Here is an 8,814-nt window from a genome sequence, read left to right on the forward strand (position 1 = left end):
GTGGGTAGGTGCGGGGCCGGGAGGAAAAAGGAAAAGGAGCGAGCTGTCGGGCGGCCAGCCTGCTGGGCCCAGGGCCGGCCCGCCGCCGTCACGCGCGCAGCCTGAGGCCGCTGTGTCCTGCGCGCGGTGGGCAGCAGCCCGGCGCTGGCCGAGAGCTCGAGACGCAGGAGCACCGCGGGGCTGCAGTCTGGGAGCAGTGCTGCCGGCGGGCGGGCGGGACGGGCGACAGACGGGCCGAGGGTGCTGGGACAGGAGCGCGTGGGGGGTTGAGGCGGGACGAGGCCAGGCCGTGGGCGCATGGCTTCCCGGGTGGGCGCGGTGGCGGGTCCCGAGCCTGCAGCCATGGTGGGGCGCGCAGCAGGCGAGCTCCCGCGGGGCCTCGGCGGCCTTGGTTAGGGCCCAGCGCTTTGGGCGTTGTTCGTGTCTGCTAGGAAGGGCTGAGCCCACGGCGTGGGCGTCTGCTGTCGCTGCCCTGCGTGTGTTCGCCGGCTGTGGGGGCCGGAAAAGGCCGCAGGGACGACCAGGTGGGGGGGGGAAGGGCCCTTGCCGGGGCGTGGGTCTCACCAGCTGCTGCTTGGTGAACCCTTGAGCGCTTGACCCAGGGGCGGTCCACCGACCCGGAGGAGTGCAGGGCGAGGGTGTGGAGGGAGGCCGCTTGCCCTCCTCTGTATGGGGTGCCTTCCCTTGTGGCCTGCCTTCCCCGGGAGCCCCTTGAGGCGGGACCCCGTGGTGCAGGAGTCTGTCGCTGAAGCACCTGGTCCTGTGGTGTCTGCGCAAAGCCCGTGCCATCTTCCTTGCCGGGAGAGTTGGGCATGAGCATCCCCTTCTTGCTGTGTGTCCCGGGCCCAGTGAGCAGGGCTGCGGTGTCTCTGGAGGAGTCCCTTGGCTTGCGGCGAAGGTGGGAGTGAGGATGAGCCTGTGGTGAATGAGCGGCATCGGGGAGGGAGCGCGTGGGTGCGTGTGGTGTGGTGGGTAGCGTTGGGATCCGGGGTCGGCGCAGGTCTGGGTGGGAGGGGAGGAGCTCTGGGGCTGTCGGGCTGTGATTGTTTTGTAGGCGTGGGGTTTGCGGGTGAAGGGAGATGCAGCAGCTAGGCCTGCAGGGAGAAGGGCCTTGGCGCCGAGATCCAGGCCTTGAGCCTGCACGCAGCCCGCAAGGTCCTGGAGCAGCTGCTGTGCGCACCCCGGATCTGAGGCCAACGGAGTGGACGCAGACAGAGTAAGGTGGGGGGGAGGCTTGGGACTGGTTTGTGGGGCTGGTGGGGCTGGTGGGGCTGGTGGGGCCCAGGAACCGCCTTGTGGAAGTTCATGGCAACATCCACGTGGAAGTCGAGTTGGTTTCAGGGTGACAAGTTGCAAGTGCGTGTGTGATTTTCCTGGCTTTGTTTTCCAGGGAGGCTGTGAAGGCCTGTGCCCGTGGTCTGCAGTGACATGGGGACGCCCGGCAGGGGTTGCGGGGAGCCGGCCACTTGTGCTGGAGGCTGGAAGGACCATGGAGCCGAGCAGATGGCCGCACCTGCTGCCTTGTGCTTCGCTGTGTGAGTTTCTCTTAAAGGGCCCTGTGCGTGTGTGTGTCAGCCCTGGAAGTTCTTCCCGCCTGGGAGTGTAAGGTGCGGTGAGAGGAGGCGTGGGTCAGCAGGCGGGAGGCAGGCCCCCAGTGGAAGGCAGGGGCGTGCAGTGCGTGCATGCGTGCGTGGGGCTGTAGATAGGCTCCCGGGTGCTCAGCGAGGTGCCCTGTGTGCCGCAGCGTGGAAGAACTTGCAGGTTGAGGAAGGCCTGAGTGTCCAGGCTGGCTGCAGGTGGCCAGCACTTCCTCTCCTGGCTGTGCGGGGCCCTGGGGCCTTGGGGAGCGGCACGGGGGGTGCGGAGCAGAGGCTGTGCGGCAGCAGTCACCGTCCCTTGCAGTAGTTTGTGCCCTACACCGGTGTGTGCCGAGGCGGCCAGGCCTGCGGGGTTTTGGTGCTTGTCCTGAAGCCTGTCCCCCCTGGCTCCGCCCCACCGGAAGGGGAGGTGAGGGGAGGGTTTCCCTGGTTTCCCTTTCTCCTAGTGGCTTTTCTGGGTGGTCTCTGTGGCTCTGGCACTGAGTGAAGTTGCCTCACTGTGTACCCTCGCTCTGTCTGCAGCGGTCAAGGTGGAGTTTGTTGGCAGGAGCCACAAGGCCGGGTGCATGGTCTGCTGGGTGGAGACGCGCCTTCCACTTGGCCGTGTCTCTTTGGCAACCCTGGGCGTCCGCGGGCACTCAGGTAATGCATTTCGTCCCTGGGACCTGTGGGTGCCGCCCATCTGCAGGGGTAGCACCCCTGTGCCCGCTTGGAGGCCATGAGGCTCCCAGAGCCTCAGCCATATGCGTGGGTGGTGCGGCCTGAACGACCCCTCTGCCAGAGTGAAGTACCGAGCTCTCTGGGCTGCGGGCAGCCGCATCCTCCTGGCTGTCCTCTCAGGCTTCCACGCAAGGCCACCGCCCCGCAACCTCACGGCCGGCTTTCCTCTTCAGATCCCCAACACCGCCTCCCCTCCTGCCTCTTGGCCGGTGCCCTGCCTTGGACATTCATTGCCCAGGCACCTCCCCAAGTGCGGAAGTCCCGCGGGGGGCTCTGGTGTCTGCCCCGAAACCTGCACCTGCTGTGATCCGGGTGGCAGGGAGCAGCACGGAGCCTCCTCTCCCAGTCGTTGATGCTGTGGGCCTGAGGGTCACGTGTCACTGGGATCCGTGTGTTTTTTTCAAGGATTGATGGACTGATTTGAAAGGCGGAGTTTCAGACAGAGAGAGAGAGAGAGAGGCAAGGGAAGGCTGAGGGAGAGGTCTTCCATCTGTTGCTTCACTCGCCAGATGGCTGCCACAGGCTGGCTGAAAGCGGGCGCCAGAAGCTTCTGGGTCTCCCCCATGGGTCCCGGGGCCACGCATTTGGGCCATTGTGCACTGTTTTCCCAGGTTCATCAGCAGGGGCCGCATAGGAGCTGGGGCAGCCGGAATTCAGACTGGCACCCACGTGGGATGCTGGCCGTGTGGCTGGCGTCTTTACCCACTGTGCCGCTGTGCCCTCGCAGCTTTCTGTGTCAGGATGGTCCGTGTGAGCTCAGGTGGGAGCTGATGCCGAATCTGACAGCTGGCTGCTTGCCTGCCCCTAGCGCCCTGTTCCAGGCCTGGCCCCTTTCTCCTGAGTGTGGGAATTGCTGCCATGCTGTGTCCGTGTCTCACTGTCTCGGCCATTCCCCACGATCAGCTCTGTCGCCAGAGACAGACTGTTCACGTCCAGCCTTTGTCCTATTCCTATGCCCAATATTTTGTCGTGTTCATTGACCCTTAGGTCTTCATGTTGCTGAGTCCCCACTACTGCTCTGTTGCCCCCATACCTCTCCCTCCTACCTCAATGCACAGTAAGCATTTATCTTGCTTTTTTGTGCATTCCTTGAATATGCTTGCTTCTTTATTTCTTTGCCTGTCTGTTGCAACCAGAGTGTCACCTCTCCAAAACCCAGTTTGACAGTATTTTTAGAATTTGTTCCCCAATTTTTCTTCCTGGTGCTTCTGATTTTTTTTGGTGCTCCCTAAATCTGTAGAATGAATTAGAACATATAACTGGTAGCATGTGGCTTAATTTATGTATTTTTTTGACCCATGGAAGAATGAGAAACAATGTTACCATCTTTGGGTTTTTTTCCCATTCTCATTATTTTGCCATCATCCGTAAAATCCCAAATACATGGAATCTTAATATATGTAACCATGCAAAGGGTAAATAACACCGCAGGCAACTCTACTGAGTGACATGCCATCCAGCAAAATACACAAGCATGGACAATCTCAGCAGGCCTTGAACACATGAACATTATTCACAGTTCTGTGCTGTGCTGAAGGGTAGGTTACCATGTGTTCCTGCAGCATTGTGGGCATGCTGAGCATCTTGTGAAAAGTATTGAGATTGGGCATCTTGCTGAAGAAGATAAGCTTCTTCATGAGCTAGAATCCTCCGAAGGGTAAATTGTGGGAAGTTCTTCTCTGCGTAAAGGATAGTACAATAACTCCTTCTGAACAGTCAGGTGTAACCTCTGTGAGTTCTGGCAGTTAGCCAGGTCCACATATGGTACATCCTATGGTATGTTGTTTTTTGGTTGAATCAGTCATCTGATCAGAATCCCTCGGGTTTTTTTGTTTGTTTGTTTGTTTGTTTTTTAATTTTATTTTTATTGGAAAGTCGGATATACAAAGAGGAAATGCAGGAAGATCTTGCCTCTATTGATTTACTCCAGGATGCCAGGAGTCTCTTCTGGGTCTCCCACACGGGTGCAGGGTCGCAACACTTTGGGCCGTCCTCCACTGCTTTCCCAGGCCACAAGCAGGGAGCTGGATGGGAAGCGGGGCCACTGGGATTAGAACCGGTGCATGCAAGGCGAGGACTTTAGCCACTAAGCTACTGTACCGGGCCCGGGATCCCTCATTTTAATTTGGACTTGTCCCAGTTTGTTTGTGATACTTAATTTTTATGATGATCCATTTTGTGGATTGTATAATTTTTCAGCTCTAGGCCCTTCAGTGGCTTCTGGTCTCTCAAGCTAAGACCCTGCAAGATTGAATACCTGGTTAACCCTCAAGCTTTCCGTCCTAAACTTCATCTCTTCCATTGCAGCAGCCCTGGTCCAAGTGGAGTCAGCTTATACTTAAGAAAATGTCCTCTGATTCCAGGTAGTTGAACTAGATGAAACATGAGCACATCCACAGAATTCTCTCTCTTCCACGAAGCTTCTGTTCACAGAGTAACCTGGCTGTTCAAGTCTGTTTACTGTGGAAGAGGATTAATTAGATCTGTTGAGAGATAATTGATTAAAGAGAGGTCATTGGGAACCCTTGCCATTGTGGAGCCATGGCTAGCTACAAACCTGTCGAATGCTGCAGAGTGTTTGATATGGAATTGCACAGGCCGGGAACTTCTTAATGCTCAGATTTACAGAACAGGTCAAAAAGAGGTGCTTCTTGTCCAGGCAGGGCCTTCGGAACTCCCATAGTCTCAGGTCAGCTCTCTCTTGGTGTTACGTAAATTCCACAAATCTGGACCCAGTGTGGTAGCCTAGTGGCTAAAGTCTCCTTGACTGTGCTGGGATCCCTTATGGGCGCCGGTTCCCATCCAGTTCCCTGCTTGTGGCATAGGAAAGCAGTCGAGGACGGCCCAGTGCCTTGAGACCCTCCCTGCAGCTGCGTGGGAGACCTCGAGGAAGTTCCTGGCTCCTCGTTTCGTATATGCACGGCACCAGCCATTGTGGTCACTTGGGGAGTGAATAATCTGACAGAAGATCCTCTTCTCTGTCTCCTCCTCCTCTCTGTATATCTGACTTTGCAATAAAAATAAATCTTTTCAAAAAAAATTCTCAAATCCTCCTCCCTTATGCCTAGCTGACGCTGAGTTGTTCAAAGTCTGATGCTGTTAGCAAGTTTTCCCTATTGACCATCAGTCAGTAGTCCACATGTCTGATGTATGATTATTGTCTCTGTGCACCAAGTCCTTTGCTGCCAGACAACAAACAGTTTACCCCTTATGAATGCCAATATTTGGGGCAAAAAAAAACTTATCTAGCAATCATTGTAAAACAGGATATATGTCATTACGCTCTCTATGAATACAATAGTAGTGTACCTGTTTGGGGGTGAGTTCTGTAGCTCAGCATCAGAAGTACAAGCACTACTCCCACTGGAGATTTTGAGAACCATCTCCCACCCAAGTGGATCCAACAATGGCTGCCAGAAAAAGAAGCTGTGGGACTTCCGGCTCCTTTGTGCACAACTGCAGTTGTCATCCTTGCGACTGTACCCCTCTCTTTTTGCTGAGTGTAGCAGATATCCACAACTCCTTTGTCTAGACTGCCCAGTTTCATTGTCCCTTTTACTTGCATGATCTCCAGCATGCTAACACTGGTTGGGGAAGTAGAGTAATGAGGCCTAGGTTTTCGGTAGCACTGCCATTTCCAAGCCTTCTTCACCTTTAAAATCCTGTGAACAGAACTAAACTTTAGAACCGCCTTGTGTTTAGCCTACTCACGTCAGAACAATGAAATCACTGGATATGCAGGCTTCTAGAACACATGAGGTTTCATCACTTTTTTTTTTTAAGATTTATTTTTATTGCAAAGTCAGATATATAGAGAGGAGGAGAGACAGAGAGATCTTCCATCTGATGATTCACTCCCCAAGTGACCACAAGGGCTGGTGCTGCGCTGATCCAAAGCCAGGAACCAGGAACCTCCTCCAGGTCTCCCACACAGGTGCAGGGTCCCAGGGCTTTGGGCCGACCTCTACTGCTTTCTCAGGCCACAAGCAGGGAGCTGGATGGGAAGTAGGGCTGCCGGTATTAGAACTGGCGCCCATATGGTATCCTGGTGTGTTCAAGGTGAGGACTTTAGCTGCTGGGCCCAAGGTTTACATCATTTTAGAGGTGTGGGTAACCACATGCAGGCAGATCTGTGAGTTGTTTCCTGCCAGTTGAAGGTCAAGGCTCAGGAAGTTTCTCATACTTGCTTTTATCTCATGGAATAGTATGACACCAGTTTACTACATTTTTTCTCAGCAGTACTTCCAGCCCTTCCAGATCTTGCTGTTGGACAACATCTTGATGTGAGGAAACTTGGAATGAAGGGGACAGTTTCTACAGTAAATGAAAAGTTACCTACAATATATTCACAACCAACAAGCAAATGGAATCACTTGCAGTACTTGCTTTCCCAAAGTTACTTTTACTGTAGGAGTCGTCATGCATGTTTCCTATTAGGATATAGTTAAATGGTGTCCCTTGCCTGTATTTTTAGCCTTGTCATTTGTGGTGGCCAACCAAAATGCTTTCCTTTCTCCTTGTACACACCTCATATTTCATGGGGAAAAATGCTTAATATCAAAGTTAATCAGTATAATTAATTAAAATACTATTTTCCATCTGAACTGGATGATTTAGGAACTAAACTATACTGGACTATGACATTCTTTTCTTTTTCTAAATTTATTTCTATAGGAAAGATTTACAGAGAGAAGGCGAGATAGAGAGAAAGACCTGCCATCTACAGGTTCATGGCCCCAAATGGCTGGAAATGAACCAATGTGAAGCCAAGAGCCAGGAACCTCCTCTAGGTCTCCCATGCAGGTGCAGGGTGACAAGTGACAAGGCTTTGAGCCATCCTCTACTGTTTTCCAAGGTCAGCACACATGTCGTCAGCTTATGCAGGAAGAGGAATAGCTACTTGAGCCATTGCACCAGTCCCAAGATAACACTATTTCTTATTGAGGTTTCTCTACTGGCCCAACTCCCTTGTGATCAAATATAAATCCAGTGAGGGCTGAGAGGAAAAATAGTTATCAAAAGGGTGATGGAGCTGGGCCCAGCATGGTAGCCTAGTGGCTAAAGTCCTCACCTTTGTACTTTCAGGATCCCATATAGGCGCTGGTTTTTATCCCGGCTGCTCCACTTCCCTTCCAGCTCCCCGATTGTGGCCTGGGAAGGCAGTCGAGGACAGCCCAAAGCCTTGGGACCCTGCACCTGTGTGAGAGACCTGGTAGAAGCTCCTGGCTTCGGATTGGCTCAACTCTGGCTGTTGCGGCCACTAGTGGAGTGAATCATCATATGGAAGATCTTTCTATCTCTCCTTCACTCTGTAAATGACTTTCCAATAAAATTAAAAAAAAAAAAGAAAAACAGTGATGAAGCTGGATCCAATGCTGTTGTGGGGCTGGGAAAGGTACTACCTGCAACTCAGCATTCCATATAGGCGCCAGTTCAAGTCCACATTGCTCCTTATCTAATCCAACTCCCTGTTCACAGGTCTGGGAAGGCAGAACACCCAAGTCCGTCCTTGGGATTCTGCACCCACATGAGAGACTCAGAAGCTCCTGGCCCCTGGCTTCACACCAGCTGTGATCATTTAGAAAGTGAACCAGCGGATGGAAGATCTTTCTCGATCTGTGTGTGCGCCCCTCCCTCATAAGTATCAAACACCAAGTGATGGTCCAGCACATGTTACTTGGCACAGCTTAACTGACTCCTAGCAGTTGATCAGTGTGGCTGACTGGCCTGGGGTCAGATGACCACCATGCTGCTGACACCATGCAGCTGCTCCTAGAGAAACATTACATGTGAGGAATGACTTCTGGGGGACTTCCATCAACAAGGCACTGTACTTGCAGGTAAGCAAGGGGGCTGAGACCGAGCAGTTATAAGGAAGAAGCTGGAAGACCTTTCGGGGTCAGACTAATGCACCCACCCACAACAGAGACCTGAGCTGGATTAGTTAGCATGGACCCCCACCCACCAGAGCACGTGAAAGCCATAGCTGGGAGGCCTTCCTGTCAGGGCTAGGCCACACTACCCACCAGTGAGTGTTGGAACAGGGGATGGGGCACATTGGCCTGGCTATGACACTAACTAGCAGGTAAGAGACCCATGTCTGGGAGCAGATTCTGTAGGGGATATGTGGGCTCACCCCTGTAGGAGTACAGTATCTACTGGTTTTCCCCAGAGCTGGGGTAGTAACAGGCTGAGCTAGGCATGGCCATGAAACTTACCAACTTTCATGGATACTGGGGTTGGGAACAAGCCGGGCTTATTCAGGCTGTAGCAGCTGCGGGCGCACCCAAGAGTGGGTGTTGGGCTGACTGAAGCACAACATCCACCAGTACACACAAGGACCAAGACTGGGAGGCAAATTGTGCGGTAAGAGCCTAGTACCTTGTGGCATGTGTGAAATTTGGGTCTGGGAATGGGCCTGGTAGGGGAACTTGGGCAACTCCCCCAGTGGGCTGTAACTCCCACTGGTGAACATGTGAGTCAGGGCTGGGTGTTG

The 8,814-nt window shown here is 53.5% G+C and overlaps 1 long non-coding RNA gene across 1 annotated transcript; it reads left to right on the forward strand.

Moving 5' to 3' along the window:
* Window positions 1-820: 820 nt before the first annotated feature.
* On the forward strand, window positions 821-7,843 carry LOC131478614 (uncharacterized). Its single transcript, XR_009244581.1, has 3 exons — window positions 821-898; window positions 1,391-1,535; window positions 7,797-7,843. It is a non-coding gene; the product is annotated as an uncharacterized LOC131478614 (long non-coding RNA).
* Window positions 7,844-8,814: the final 971 nt, after the last annotated feature.

The sequence above is a fragment of the Ochotona princeps genome, chromosome X, assembly GCF_030435755.1.
Source record: "Ochotona princeps isolate mOchPri1 chromosome X, mOchPri1.hap1, whole genome shotgun sequence".
Classification (NCBI taxonomy): domain Eukaryota; kingdom Metazoa; phylum Chordata; class Mammalia; order Lagomorpha; family Ochotonidae; genus Ochotona; species Ochotona princeps.